Here is a 16,886-nt window from a genome sequence, read left to right as displayed (position 1 = left end):
CCCTACAAAAGCTAAAGAACAGACAATTTTTACACTTTGATTAACAGAGGTGTGATGAGAGCAGAGAAGGTAATTTTCCCTGCCACAGCATTAGCTGCCTCTGTTCTGAATGATTCAGCTGAATGGGTCTGAAGAGGGGTGGCTTGGTGCTCCTGCAGTTTTTTCTTACCCTCGTTTTCCCCATGAGGACTACCCTCATTATTTTATTCTGTGCAGGCAAGACTCTTCTGGCCATCAGAGTATGCCTATAGTTTCTGTGATTTCTTGTTAATTTCATACAGGTTATATATAAGTGTATACATGTAGGCCTGCCTATAAATGAGCCAAAAGCTTCGCTGTGCTTAAAGTTGTGAAAGATCTTTGTCTCAAGTCCCATACCATCAAATTCCCAATACAGACAGGCAATCTAGTGAACTCCCACTCTTCCTATCAGGCCATACAGAACACAGGCAATATAAACCTTGGGTCGGACATGTTTGTGCTGCTCAACTCATGACCAGGCCTTGTCTCTCAATAAAAACAGACACACGTTAATCTTGCTAATTTTCCTAGATTTATCCCCACATACTGCAGAGTATAACTTTCACAAATACAGAGATTAACTGCTTGATGATTTCTACAAAACACGCCAATTCTGGAATATCTTTAATTACTGTCACATAAGGCTTGAAATATTCTTTCTCTTTGGATACACCATAGAACAGTAAAGAAATTTGATCAAAGTATCCTGCTCATTAATAAAATGAATGGCACAAATTGTTTGTAATGTACCATTTCCTTTTTTTCTGCTCTGCAGCAGCTGTGTTCAGAAACTGTACAAAAACTGATACACAGAATAGCATCACAATTTACTTAGAAAATGTAAATAAGTCATTAGAGTCTTTGGCTGTAAAAAAAGTGTCTGTTCAATTCATAGTAAAATATGTGTAATGAAGCCTAATTTATTAATCTGAACTTAGCAGAGACAAATCTGAATTCTAATGAAGTGCTATAAGTAATAGCCAGTTAAGGTAAGAAACCATAGTGGTGGAAACAGTCTGAGAAGAGGATGAATGCTTTTAATCCATTTTAAATTCAGATGAAGATTCACTTGGGGCTTTATTAACATTTCCAAATACAAAACTATGAAAAATTCTCAGATTAAAGCAGCTCAGGAATGCTTAGATGACAATTTACGGGTACTCAAGGGTGTATAGTTTGGCTGGACACAACAGGGTTTTCATAAACCATTCATTTATAAAATCTCATACAGCCTTATCACACTAACTGACAATTCCTTACTGAACAAGCTTCAGAAATCACCGCAGGAAATTATTTGAAAGGAAATGCTTTTCTTTCAAGTTCTGTACAGAGTAAGCTACAGTGAATTTTCTGGCTTTCTGTGTTAAAAAGAGACAATACTCTCTGCAGGAAGCCTGTAAAAATGTTTGAGCAGAATGAAGATCATCTTCTCTGTCCAAGAGCATGACTGAGTTTTATATACTCTATCCCTACAGAAACAGTGACAATTATAATCTGAGAAAAGCAATTTCCCACAAGTAATTAATTCATAATTTTGAGAGTTGACTAAAATTTTTGCAGTGCCTGGGAGAGAATTATCCTAAATCATTACATTTCTAGGATTGCCTCAAGGCTGCTTTTCTCCCTGTGGCGTCTTCATCTTTTTTTAAAAAATGCATATGTACTCGGAGCTGGCATTGCTGCTTTCTCTAGAATCTCTTACACTTTCACGATATAAATATCAAATGTTTTTCTGCTTTCAGTGGGACCACTATAGCTGAGTTAAACCAGAATTTTATATTACAGTTGTGTTTACAAGAACCATACATTTCTAGGGAATTGAAAGACAAGTATGTTTCAGATCCTTTTGTTTGAATTTCTACTGAAATACAGCTACTGCTACAGGCATTATACTCAAAAAATACCCCTCATTTAAGGATTTCAAGTAAACAGCAAAATCCACAAGATATAGTAAATCGTATTTGGCTGAGAATCTCTAACTTTATTTTGATGGCACAGTGTTTTTAATGTCAATAACCCATATCGTTCATATTGGGATATTTGACTTGGGAAGCAAGAGTCTGTGGTCCTGAAAGATCTGGGACAAGGCAGGCAGTTAAAAATCAGTTCAAGCTCAGTTACCAAAAGCATTGCTGACACAAGGCTATCCATTGTATTTTCAATCACATAAAAGATAGTATCACCTTTCAGAAAATTTTTAGCTGAGATTAGATTTCCTCTTTTTTTTAAATTATTTTCATTTTTTTTAATTGTGTCATGTTCTCATTTACCGTCAAATAAACAGTCAGCAGGATTTTTGGAGAACGGAGGGTCTGACTCTGGAGTTAGTAATATTTTTCCAGATTCCTTGTGCTTTACCCAAGCAGATTAAAGATTCCTTCCCAGACATACATACTCTATGCTCAGTTAAAATTAGTATTTTTTAAAAGCCATAGTTAATATTTGTTCAGTCATAAATTAACAGGCAATACAGGTATCTTTCAAATCTGGTGGGTTTAGAAAGCCATCCACAGAGCGTGGCTTCTGTGACTTTGTACGTCAACACATGGCTCTAGACTCCCCATCATTGTGAGAATGAGGAAGATGCAGATGAAGTTTGTTTTCTACAGACGTAGCTCCCCATTTTCTGATGGATTCGAGAGCATGCTACACTCAGCAGCTCAACACCTTGCAGCGTAATTTCTGGCTGTGCGCAAGCTCTCGACAGGTCTCAGCAGAAACCCTAGTTAATGGAAGATGGACTCCAGAAACTTAAATTAACCAACTACCTTCTCTTCCTTTCCTACAGACTACTTCAAATACTTCCAAGATTCTGGCTTACAAAATTGCTTGCCTTCCATACAGGTGCAACCAATGCCATGGATGATGTGGCCAAAAGTATTAGCAAAAGAAAACACCTTTTTTTTTTTTTTTCTTTTTAATGAATGCTCCTTGTTGAAGAAGTAAATTAAGTTACTTTAGAAAGCTCCACTCTAATCAGGTATGATTTACTGGATTGATTAAAAAAAGGATCTTTCACTCACAACAGAGGTCAAAGTAAAATAAGCTTTTTGTTTCATAAATGACTTCTTTTATGTGTACACAGACCAGCCATTTAAGGATCAGCTGCACTGGGAATCAAGTTACTGCATATTTGCTTTGATAGTTCAGGTCTACATACTTGTTCAGAAGTAGCTAAAAAAACCCTGTTTCTCAAAGGTGGATCGGAGACGGATGAAAAGAGAAGAGAAAGAGACTGGAGGCTGAAATCCTTTCCTTGCTCTTTCTGGGTTCAGACATTCTCACAGGTCAATAAATAATAATCTTTATATATTTCTTAGTGCCCTCTCAAATCAGTATTTCTCAGAATAAATGTTATCCTTCCTGACTCTTCTAGGTACAGCAACATTCTGCTATTTTGGAAAGAGCAGCTCTGAATATTCACAGCAGTATGTCATAATCCCTATGGGCTGTGCTGCCTCACCCTTGTGTCATATGTGATATATCACCAGTTTCCCAAGCTGCTCTGCAGCTATTACATATCAAGAAGTTAATTTCTCTAGTCTAAAGCAAATAATCTCTCCAACGGGTTGCTCTGAATGAACATCTCCAACCTGCAAGAGAGCAATATTAATGCAGCAGTGACTGTTGCTTTTCTAAAGCCAATTCCTCCACTCCAACCCACAACTTGTTCCCCAGCTGGACTTTAAATTGTGTTTATTTTCCAGGCTTCTGTACTCACCAACGCAAACGTTTAATCTGAAGTGGAGCCCACAATGGCCAAACACTTTTTCTAGATAAGCAATTCATGTTTCTTCCATGTTGTTCCTTCCATACACAAAAATACTTTTATACTTAAATTTTCATGAGACATTGAAGGCTTTAATAAAGTTTCAAAGCATGATTAGTAAAAGGAATTACATGGATGAAATCACCTCACATTAATGCACGCTTGTTTTGGAAACTAAATGGGAGGAGGGCAGATGAAATACAATGAAAAGGCTATTCAGAGACTAGACATCTGGCTTTTTTCACGTTCTCAAATTCCACACATTACACAGGTACACCCTGGTCTTGGATGAAGTAAAAAGCCTGCTTACAGCCCGCTGTCTCACTGGTTTGCAGTGAAGAATTGAGCTGTTTTGAGGAAGAATGCGTGACCTGTGAAATTCTTGGTACAAAGACAAGGGCAACTTAAGCTCCTGCTTGTCGCTTCTGTGGAACACAGGCCGCAGGACGTACTGTTCCATCGAAGCCCCGCCACCCCAGCCTGCAACGCCGCCCTGGCGCAAGCACCGACAGCAGGAAAGGCGAAGCGAGAACTTGAGGGATTGGACACGACAGCACGGTATTTTCCTTGGAAGGTATGAAACAGCCCTTGGCATGGCCTTTATCCAGCAACGCCCGTCCACCGACCCGCAGCGCAGCTCCATCTGAAAGCACCCTTATGATGGAGCAGGGTTAAGTGTTTTGCCAGACCAAGGCCAGAGTACACAAGTACGCCCTGTGTAGGCCCACCTCTGGCCCTTCTGCTGCCAGAGGCCACCTACTGATGGCTCCAACAGCGTTTTGATAGCTCCACCTGGAGGATGTCCGACCTCTTTCGGACAAAACGAGAATGCTCTTCTTCGTCCACTTTCTGAAGCAATAAAAAGCCTCTGAAGTGGAGCCTAGAGCAAATCTTTAAGCACTCCACAAATCGGAACTTACATCTAGGAGGAGTTGACAGAAAGTGTTTTCTTAGTTGCTATATTCCTCTTCCGTTTACAATTCTGTGCTACAGATATTTATATAAATTTAAAGCCGAAGTATCTCACCAGATAGCTGACTTACAAGGGGTGTTTTGCTTTCATCCATCTCTGTACCTACTCCAACATTCACCTCACTTCACATAAAAGAATAGAAAAATCCATTCTGTTATCACGATTAAACACTTTACACATTATTCCATTTCTAGGACAGAAACTGTTTTGTTGTTTTGCATTTATATCCAAATAAAACATCTTTCCCTTTCTTTCATATGTTATATATGCGTGCTCCAAGCTTGTGGCTTGTAATTGCTGTCCCATTTCTGATCAGAAAAAGCTAGAGATGAGAAGTTTGCAGACCCTTGCTACAATAGTATGCTTGAAAATAACAGCAAGTATCTACTTTCTGAAATCATTACTCGTTCTTGGCGTGCTCAGAAAAGACAGAATATAGTCATTCTGTCCATTGTTTTAAATAGAGGTGGTTCTTATGGTTATTTATGTTATAACTGAGATGTGTTATTTCAGAGACCTTTAATGCTAATGGACTAATAACAAATCCTAATTTAATGTGCCTGTGTTTGCTTTTTGATGCTTATCATTCATGTAAGATGGGTAGAAATGTTCTACAAGCAAAGTCAGAAAACTGTTGGACATACTTCAATATCAACTGTGTTGATAGCCAAAAGGTGATGCTATAGGAAATAAAGCATTAGTATATGAAGTTGAAAAATAAAACACAACAAAATATGGGCTTTAGTCTGAAGAAACTTGATGAAAATACACAGAAAGAAACAGAGAAAGAAGCCAGGAACATTAGTCCCCCAAAAAACAACAGGATTGTGCACTAAGAGAAGAAGAAACCCATTAGCAAATGCACCCACTAAAAACAACCTCCAAAATTACTTCCTAAAACTAGTCCTTTGCTATGAAACTTCCAGACAATAAACAAAAATTTCTACAGTTGCCTATTCAGAGATAAAGGAGAATGCAGTGTGAATTTTTTAGGTTCAGAAGAATTAATGATCCCTAAAATGTAGCAGAGTATGCAACAAATCAAAGTGACATACACTGTGCAGGATTTAGTCAGTATCAGTCAGAGACTATGCTTCAACTACATCCACATACCAAGAAAATGAACCTGTTGGAAGGAATTCACTCCAGGATACCTGAGACTAGAAAAAAAGTTATTACTTTTACTCACAGCTGTGTAAAATAATCACACTGTATAACTTGTAAAAATGGATTAATTTTATAACCTCCTGAGAGCTGCATTTAGCAACCATATGTTAGTATACTAAATCAACTGTGTTTCTATTGCTGTTTATTTGTTCGCTTTTAATCACAAATTAGTTCAGGAAAAATCTATAGACTAAGCACCAGAACTTATGCATAGCATAAGGCTTTTATTCCCATCTCTGGATGCAAACCAAAAAACCAAAAAAAATTATCTGTGGTGCTTTGTTTGAGCCAAAAGCTTTATTAATCAAACATCTGTGCAAATGTTAACAGAGTAGACTGCACAGTAAACAAACACATGCTGATATTCCCATTTTACAGAAACACGTCACTTACTTTCTTGACAGCCATGGAATAAACCATTGCTAAAAATTAGTAACAGGCATAACTTCCTCGTTCTCACACTTCACTTTTTAAATTTAAAGTTTCTTCTACTGATTATACTGTTATTTGATGTTTTCCATGTGCTGATTTTTTACTCCATTTTCAGCATCAAAGTTGGATGAAAAAGTTAGGCATGTCTGTGAGCGGTAATATTCTTTCTGTAGCAAAATCCTGTATTCTAGCCAGAAGATTTAAATTGTTTGCATTTCAGTATGCTAATTGAAAATATGTTAAAATTCTCGCTTTGGGCCACTGAATACATTTTTTAACCGTTCTTTATGAAAAAGTGTCCTAGCTTCCAATCAGCTTTAGTGTTTTGTATCTGTTTATCTAGCCATCTTGTTCCTTGTTCCTCTTAAAATCTATATTGTAAGCCCCAGTTCCTCCCAGGTATCCACGCACAGTAGTAGGCTCTCCAGCCTGCTCTTACCAGTTCAAGACCGTTAAAAAATAAAAGCTGCTGTTCCTAAGCACAAGTCTCTGCTTTGACTGCTGCTGGGCAGCCACAGGCTGCCTGTCCTGACTCCTTGCCAGCTCCCTCCCCGTGTCAGGGTGCAGGAGAAGCAGGCAAAGCCGGGTAGGGATGCAGGGAGCCACGGAGGGACAAATCTACGTAAAGAGATGAGTGATCATGGGATTCAGTAGGCTATTTCAGCAACCTTATGCATATACACACGGATGAGGAATGCTTATGGAAGGAATCCAGGGCTCCAGGCTTCTTCTATTATCTGTGACTTCCAGCCTCATGAAATAAAAAGACATCTCAAGATAGAATGAGGGAAATTAGATTTAAGTCCCAAACCTAGATGTCATGTTGAAATTGGGTTTAGGAATGCAAGCCAGGCTGATGCTGCCTGCAGCAGATCCCAGAGTCCCCAAAGTCTCTTCTAGATGTTTGTCACCAGCAGGTCATAGGATGCGACAGGAACGACAGTGCAACCCAATGAACAACTATTTAATACCTTATCTTGTCCTTGCTGCATCCCCAAGGTTTATTAACCACGGACCATTCAAATACTGCTCTAGAGACAGGACAATCACTCCTTTCTGGAGCTTTTCAGAGCTGCTAATCACCTCAGCATTGGGCATTTCCAAACATTATTTAATATACCTTGGACAACAGCTTTATGAGTTGAAGATAAGGAATTATTCGCTGTTACAGAAGTGAAACAGAGAAATTAACTTTGAGAATGTCCATTAATTGTGAGTTCCTGATATGGGATGTCTAATAACCTTTGGCTTTTTTTCTCAATATTTATCATTTTGCAACATCTCCTACATGCCACTACTGATCTCCATGACTAGCTGCCCCTGCAAAAGACTCGTATAGTCAGACCCCAGTGACCTCACTTTGGCAGCCAGAAAAAGAACAAACCAGACAGGGGTCAGAGGAGGAGGACATGTGCAATTCAAGCAGATGCTGACTCCTAGCTATCTGCCCAGCACCACATAAAAACTCCGTGGTATGGACAGGGACAGGAGACGATTCTTTAGGGCAGTGTTATCCGACTGTACCCATGAAATAGCGCTGTCTCCAACTATGCCTCTCACAGAGGAATGCAGAACCTGACAGGCATTTCCTAGTATTACCATTTTAATAATGGTATTTTAATAATTTTATTTTTTAAAATTTAATGTTAATTACCATTTTAATAATATTCTTTTAACTCAATTTTGTGTGCAAAAGCAGGCAGCGAGTAACAAATTCTAAGGTAGAAATAACATGCCACTTAACATCTACTGCTCTGCTTTGGCATTGCATTCACATACCACCATATGGTCTTGCTCTCAGAGCAGGGGCTCTCCTCTGTTACACGCCTGGCTCAACGCTGCCTAATATTTACTGACCCAGTGGAAAATTACCAGAATTAACAACACAAAGTTGGGGAGCCTGTGTGATGGGTGCCTGTGTGATGGGTGCTCCTCCGTCGATGCTGGAATATCACAAGGTCTGGCAAGGAGCTATGTAGGTTCAGAGCAGTATTAGCATTTAGAAGGCCTGTTTAAACTTATCTGATCTCTCTCCTCGTAATAAATGTTGTTAATATTCTACAAATAACATCTAGATTATGTTAATCAGCAACCACTGTTGAACAAACACTACAAATGCACTGTAACAAGGTAATGCCAGCAGACAAAGTAGGAGTTAAATCAATTTGATGTAAAAGATCCTTAAGTGTAACTTGAAAATAAATTTTGTTTGAAAATTGTATTTCTAAAAATCTTTTAAAATGCGAGGCCTAATCACAGATCTGGGACCTGATTCCCAGCTTCCACTTTCATTGAGCAATTAGTTATTCCCTGAGAAAACCCAGTTTTAGTTTTCCTCACTTTAAAACCAGTTTTCCGTCTAGCATGTGTGGCTCACAGTGACCATTTTCCTGCCATACTGTGCTGTCAAGACCATTCATCAGAATACCTGCAGCTCCAAATGATGCAACTGGCACACAAACAGCACTTGAAAAAGCAGCATGCACCTTATACCCAGCGCAGCCATCTGCACTTTCAGGAAGTATGTTAATGCTTTGAGAGTAGTTAACGGGGTAGAAGTTGCAGGATCAGAAGCAGAAAATCTTTAGAAGTTTTACATTTTACGCTCTACTGAGATTCTCCAGTGAAGCTGTGAGAACTCCCCTCCAACTATTATTACAGTCTACACCGTATTAAGCACCTTTGCTTCCAAATGAAGACATGCTAAAATGCTTCGGACTGCTCTTAACCATTAGTAATAACCACTAGTTTTGCAGCTGAGCTAATTTCTCAACTTCAGTGGCTATTCTGTAATACCGCCAACTTTTTGCATTGCTTAACAGATTTGTTTCTCTCCATGTATGAATGCTGCCATGTACAATGATGATGATACTTATTACCATTAGCTGGAATGAAATGCTGTAACAGCGCATCTTATAACAAGTGAATTCTGTCTCGCTCACGTGATAAAATGTGTTTAGGGATGATTTTCAGAGCTGCTAACCATACCAACTCACTTAACATCAAGACCTATAGATTTGTAGCACTTTTATTGATCTGTTCATTAAAGCATTAGGATTTTTCTAGCACTCCTTTGATTTTAAGTTCAGCCTTTGCACAGTTTATAATAAGCTGACAGACAGGAAAAGATACATGGCAACATTTTTTTTATAGTGTATGATTGCTACCTTTCCCTCCCCTCATAAATGCTTCTTCTCTGGTCCTATTTATGACTTCATTCATTATCCCTCTCAGACAACTGCTATTCCTTTAACACCTTAAATCTTATGAATTTGTTAATTTTCCTTTTTCTTCTCACTTCTGTGCCACTGTATAGCCCAAATTTCCATCTTTCCATTTTAATGTAACTATGATTTCAAAACTTATGATATTCAATGTTGTTATAACCTAGATGAATATCTTACCCCCTGCAGCAAAATTACAAAAAACTAACAGCTACCTTTTCCCTATCTTGCTTATGGCGGAGCTAAACAAAAGGCTCTAAAAAAAGAGTGATATTAAACTTGTCAGAGATGTATGACATGACATGACAAGACATGACATAATACAAGAATAATATAGTATAATAGTATAGTATAATACAGTATAATATAGTATCATCTCATCTCATCTCATCTCATCTCATGTAAAGCAGGGGAATGCAAGTGACAATGCAGAATGTGGAGTGGGAATTTCAACCAGCAGATTAAAATGGAAATACCCTAATGGGCATAAATTGGTAACTGAAAAGTTCCCATCCACATCGAGTGATTTGCAGCTTGAGAAAAACATAAGAAAAGCCCAACCACGAGCCAGAGGAGATGCCTAATCAAGGCACATAAGCTCGACTGAAGCAGTAAAGCTGGCACCCAACAAGGCAGTCCGGCGCCTGCTTTGCACTGGCAGGAGGTGTTCAGAGCAGGAAAGATTGCAGACACTGCAGCCGGCAGGTCTAAAAAGGCAAGCTGCAAAGGGAGACGGGAGATGCAGAAAGCCACCAGTCGTCTTCAGAAGCAAAACTCTGCACCTGAGTTGGAAGGGCCACAGAAGCAGCAGGAAGATTAAAAAACAGCCTAAGCCTGCAACAGAGGAGAATGTCAGACATAGCAAAAACGCTGTGAAAGAGCCAGAGCGACAGGAAATGCCAGACTAAAGAAGTAATGCAAAGGAACGAGGTGAGAAAATGGGGCTCCTCCTTCCCCCACCCAGTGCTCCTCATACGTTATAGCCTGGGAGATAGAAGGGCAAGGTTAACTGTATGCTCTACTGTTTTTGACAAGGGCAAAGGTGTATCCTGCCGGCCTGCTGCCCATCAGACAGCTCTTTCGAGTTTGCCGCCAGTGTTTTCTGCTAAGGAGAACGATCTCGATCTTGTAGGGCACAGTCAGCTTTCATGTGGTAGCCTGAAATAAGGAAGTCTGATCCACTGCTGTCTATTTTTCACAGCTGCGATGGCTATAGAAGACTGCAATCTACAGGTTATGTTAAGATCTAATTAGAAATAGCTGAACGAGTTAATTCATAAAATCCCGTAAGAGAGAAACTATTTCCTTCAATATCCAAAGGAAAAACAAGTAGGTAAACTAAGAAATCTGTCAAGCAACTGGACTGTCACTTGCATCCTCCCCGCTGCCTCGGTGTCATTTGTTGTTGCAGTAGCACCTTATTTTTCTAGATATTTGTACAGGGGCTGATAGGAAGTGTCTCCAGTCCTGAGGACACTACAGTGATAAAAATAGCTTTATCAATATTCACAGTTGCTGACAAAAATGTATTCTCACCTATACATTATTACTTGGTATGTTTGAGGGCTGCATCTCTTGCCTGAACAAAGACTGTGGCTTAAAGATTGACTTCTTTTTCCTCTGCCTTTTTCTACAATATAATGTAGCTGTAATATATTACAAGCTGTTAAATAACACTGCTCTCCTATTACTGATGAATACTATGGAGATGCCACAAAACCACAACAGACTGTTTGTAGCAGGATCTAAGTTTTTAAAGTAATGAACTTTTGTGAAAGCTTAGACTTGTATCCAACTACACAAATTTTCTGTAATATTGCCCAAATTTATGCAGGGTGAAGTAACAGCCAGACTCATCAAACACAGGAACAAAAAGGCTATTTTAGACCCTAGTACTCCCCTGCCCCACAAGAGATAGCAGCGGAGAGCATGGGTGAGAGCAGTGGGAGGAACACAGCAGCCCTGGGAAAAGTGTTTTGGCAGGGTAAGGATTGGCGTGTGTCGCTCCCCACCGCGATCCCCACAGCTGCCTCACTGCCTCCTGACCATGTTGCTGGAGCTCTGCTTCCCAAGAATAGTAAAGGCAAGTCCAGAAATGACATCTCTGCCTGCCCCTCACTGACTTAGAACGATTCTAGCTACATACACCTACCAAGCCTGCATACATTTCCTTTCAGTATTGTTCTAAGTAGCTAATATTTAGCCATTCTGTACATTTTCAATGCCTTCTGTACATCAGCATCGTTTGTTTGCTTACCGCACTTAAAACTGAAGACCATTTTCATTCCTTCATCACAGACGAAAAGCAAGCAACTGAATGGAGCCGAATCAAGCTCCTATAATTAAATTTAAATACAAATATAAATACTGCCTGTACAAACCAACTTTTGCGGTATTTTTTCAGTCCTCTTACCACAGAGGCTATTGGTGCATCCTTGATTGGTTAACCTTCAAAGATTACCTATTCTGTTCACTGCAACATTTTAAGAGGACATTGCAAAAAATTCAAAAATCATATGCTTCAGTTGATAGCAGAAAAAATGAAAACAGTACCACCACCAAGTAGTCTACAATGAGAGCTACGACAAAAAATCACAATGCCAGTAATTATGCAGTCTTAAAAGCAGGTTATCCCCTGACAATGCCCACAACATTTGTTCCTCTTTTCCCCACTGTACCCTCAGAGCTAGGCAAACGAGCTGAAAATAATACAACATGCTCAGTGACTGTGCAGTGAAGTTTTGTTTCCTAATTAGAAATACAGTGCCTGTGCTCAGACAAAAGAAATCCCATTGAACTGATGTAAGCTGCTCTCATAAAGAGCTGCAAGAGAATTAAAATACAGCTGCCCGGTTTTCCGTAATGAGGTCCTGGGTGCTTTGCATCCTGCTGACAAACATTTCCCCTTTTTCGGTCTAAAGTAACTGCAACAATAGAGCCGTTAATCAGAAAACCTTCTGCACATCAGCCTCTCGGAGTAAAGAGATGCTTACCTTCTAAAGACTTGAAGAGGCCTTTCTACTGGGAAAACGATGAAGGTGCTTTACCGCTGCACTTCAGCATCCCTCCTTCTGTAGCAGTTTACTAGGAATACAGATCCTCCACCATTTTCTTGTCACGTGGCTAGTGGTACTGCTAAATAAGGGTGATCACCTGCCTTCCGATAGCCGGCTGTACGAACCAGCAGCTACTGGGCTTTGCTTAAAGGGGCGCTTAAATGAGCGCAGAGCTGTGCTTCGGACGTGAAAATCTTCTCCCCCCCCCCATTCCCTGTGGAGCTTTGTTGGAGCATCACTGAACTTTGACAGGGCGAGTCAGCTGGCAGCAGCGAGACGCTCCCCGCTGCTTCATCTCAGAGCCCGAGGAAAGCTTGTGATGAGAGACCGCCTGCCCGAAGTTCTTACGAATTCAACCCCCCCCAGCCCTCATTTCTGTTTGCATCGACGGTTATAGAGCACATGCATATTCAAACATGCTTTACAGAGCGTTCGGTCTGCAACTCAGCTATGGGAACGCATATGCAAATTTTAAAAAGCAACAAACCAACCACCAGTTCAGAAGGCAGGGTGAACTCTGGGAACACAAACTGCACGAGCACCAAGGGGCAATGCTCATGGCCAGTGCTCTTGGCCGTGTTTCTTAGGGGTGTGCTAGAAGGAAGGACATTTTTTCCCATGCAGTGCAGTCCCACCATCTCCTTCTATAAAAGCCTGTTGGTGTTAGGGTCCCTAGAATCTCCAGGCTTCTTTCCAAATGCAAAATAACTTTCAATCCTTGCAGTTTCCTTGGGGGATACTCCCTTGGAATCCTATGGGAATAAAACAGCAAGGCAAGGGGCCCCAGGATGGATTGACCTTCAGCTAGTTTCTCCCTTCACACTGCACAACTCCTCCTTGAAGATGAGTTACGTGAGGACTGGAGGTGCTTTCACGTCAAATTGCTAGGCCATAAACGGTCAAAATCAAACAAAAGCCTAACTCCATTTTCATCTGTCAGTACAGCTCCACACACACCTACAGCACAGTGTAAACAAAAATTCAGTGGCTCCCACCTCATTCTTCACGGTTTTAGTAATCCTACGGGGAAAGTTATCATCATCTGCTGCAGATCTCCTGAGAAATCAGTCCCCAGCTGCTACTTTAAAGAACAACAGACCAACAACAAGCATTTTCAAAAATGAAAAAATCATCACCAGTATGAAAATACATTTCTAAAGAGGACACTGATGCGGACGTGTGATTTTCAATGCTTCCGGCAGCTACATCTACATAAAGTTTCCAACAATGAGGGTGTAACTTCTTCAACTGGACAATCTTTTAATTAATTTGAAATCAGAAGTCCAGACACCTAGAAGCTGTATCCAGGAAATAGAGCTATAAAATATTCATGTACAGCAGAAGCCATTAGTAGCACGATTATGATGAAGCTATGAAATTAGTAACACAGCAAAAACTATGGCCTTGATCCTCCATGCTCAGAATGACTTCTAAATCTTTGAGATTTTAGGACACTCTGCTGGGACCAGCTAAGCACACCAGGGCTCAATGTCAAAGTCAGGTCTGCACCAACAGGGTTAAGTTTCAAAGCTCATTAATGCTTTAAAGGCTGAAATCTCATGCCATTGATGACATTGACTGGAATAAATTATATAGTGAATTAGCTCAGAAAACCACAGGGTTTTGAACAACAAGGAAGTTTTTCGGGTGACCACTAAACCGTACTAACATAGTACAGGTCTTCTTGCTTTAAGAAACTGGCTCTACCAGCTGAATCTCACAATTTAAGTAAAATTGCAGGACCACGAGTGAATAATAGTAAGTAAGATTTCTTTTAAATTGTTTTTCAGTCACTAAAATGTTCTTCTCTTCTTCTTAAAAGGTTTTTATAAAGTACTTTCTATTTGGCATGTAAATATTAATGCTGTTTTTACAAAAATGGGATCATCACCATATTGGCTGCTGCTATGGTTAACAGCTGGCTCTGCAATGGAAAACTGGGTTTTTAGTTTTAATTAATTTTCAACCTCCAGATGGTGATGGAAAATACTGTATCACCTCAAAATTGATAACAAAAAAGATGGCTGTCAAGACTTCATAGGCCAAATCAAGTAGAGGGAAAGAAATGGTGTTACTAATGCCCATGCATGAACAGCATATGTTGTTACTTCCTTCAATAAAAAAGGTTAGCAGTGAGATTCACTGACATTAAAATATATTATTACAAAATTAAAAATAAATAAAATGTTTTAATGAATTTACAGCTATGTTGTTGGAAAGTTCCCTGCTCTGAATATGTCCCAGGGATTCTTCTATTTTCAGGAAGCAACATCTTTGCAAAGGCTAATATATAACATAGAGCTTCTAGTGCATAATGTATATTACCATGATTATTATAACGGTATTACATATAATAATGTAAAATACATTAATTATATATTTTCCTATCCTAAACGCTGATGAACATTGAAATCTCAAGTTCTGAACCAGCAATCTTAAAAGAGTACTTGCTCATGCCAATCTAAACATTTTGTTTAGTTTCAATTCACTTTTTTAGTTTTGTTACAAGGCATTAACTCCATTTACATGGACATTCCTACAAGCAACCTTCTCAGTTGTTGCTCCTTTCCTTACATGTTTGTTTTTAACCTTTAAAGCATGCTCCTTGTGTTTAGTCAATTGTCACGCTTTGTGCTGCGAAGTGGGAGACCCGAGTTCAATTCCCATTTCAAGTCCATAATATTGTAGCTCAGCAGGAGCTGGAACCACCACTGAAGCAGCATGCTTTCCAGCAAATCTGGCCAATTAATAAACAATCTTGACAGGAGTGAAAGACGACAGCCCCACGGGATGCAAGTGAAAAAGGAAACAGAGGCAACCAAAGGGAAGTAAAGTTTACTTTGCAGAATGTGGCCTCTTAAACTTACAACAGATTTTCAGTCCTTTAGGCTTCCTACATATCGCAGCCTGCTTTGCTTATTAAAGCACAAAGCAAGGCTGGGCTCCCTAATTCATTGCCTTATCCTACCTTTGGGGTGATAGAACAGACTTTTTGAGAAAATACTTGGTGAAACCCTTAGTCCACTGGAGTCAATGAGAACTTTTTCCCTGGTTCCATTCTGTCAGTATTTCAGTCCAATACTGGACATTGATATTTGACTTGAATCATTAATGGCTTTGAGATATATGATGTGCATTTGGCTAAATCACAGAGATAGCAGAGTAGTCTCAGAACTCTTAGCACAAGAGGAAATGGCCTCAAGTTGCACCAGGGGAGGTTTAAATTGGGTATTAGGAAAAAATTCTTTACTGAGAGAGTGGTCAGGCATTGGAACAGGCTGCCCAGGGAGGTGGTGGAGTCACCATCACTGGAGGTGTTCAAAAAAACATGCAGATGTGGCACTTGGGGACATGGTTTATTGGGCATGGTGGTGTTGGGTTGACAGTTGGAGTTGATGATCTTAGAGGTCCTTTCCAACCTTAATGATTCTATAATTCTATGATTCTATGATTAATCTTGAAATAGCCACAGATTTTTCTTTCATTATATTTAGTCATCTTTATTCACTGTCAACCACAGTGCGATGAATAAGCAGTCCGGTAAATTTTTAATGGAGACGCCCGTTTTCATTTTCATTTTTTACAGGCTTCTCCATTAAAAATTTACTGGATTGCTTACAGTACTGGGCAGTTTTAATAGCCAGCAGTACAGCAACGGTCACAGAGAGATACAGGACAGAGGCAGTAGAAGAATTATCTTTTCCAAAAAGTCACTATACAAGTGAGCAGAAAAGACTCATTCCTGTAGAACATGCTATCAGAGAGATAAATGAAGCTTTCTTTTGTGGTATCCTCCTTCTAATGGGTTAAATAAATCTTGTCAGTTGTTCAAAGGAAATTGTGTTCCACTCAGTTTTGCCACCAGTTTTCCAAGCTCTCCCCAAACCTTCCAAACATCAGTGTCCTTACCTCTACTGCTCTTACTGCTTCTTATTCCCCAACTCAACACACCCTCTCGTAGTATTCCCCTTAGCTCTTTGCAACTCTCCCTACTAAGGAAGAGGATAACCCTTCCTTACAGCAAAGGTTAAGAGCAAGAATGGTCTGGTTCGCACAACCACTAACACACCCTGAGGAGTGTGCTGGTAGGTGAAAGCTAGCACAGTCATCTGTGGTGTTCTCCCTCTGACTCCCAATCACTGCCTCACCACCAAGCTTCATACAGCTCTGCAAGAGAGGACAGCTTCTCTCAGGAAGGAAAAGACCTCCAGTCTTCATAAACCTTACTGCTGCCACACCTCCAG

General features: G+C 39.9%; 1 protein-coding gene across 1 annotated transcript in view; it reads right to left on the bottom strand.

Moving 5' to 3' along the window:
- The window catches only part of PRUNE2 (prune homolog 2 (Drosophila)), a gene marked incomplete at its 5' end in the record, with an annotated part of 104,450 nt that overhangs the window by 24,870 nt on the left and 62,694 nt on the right, over positions 1–16,886 (bottom strand). The window lies entirely within an intron of this gene.

The sequence above is a fragment of the Phaethon lepturus genome, unplaced genomic scaffold (assembly GCF_000687285.1).
Source record: "Phaethon lepturus isolate BGI_N335 unplaced genomic scaffold, ASM68728v1 scaffold11225, whole genome shotgun sequence".
Taxonomy (NCBI): Eukaryota; Metazoa; Chordata; class Aves; order Phaethontiformes; family Phaethontidae; genus Phaethon; species Phaethon lepturus.
The sequence above is the reverse complement of the archived record's forward strand: the minus strand, read 5'-3'. Positions and strand labels throughout refer to the sequence as shown.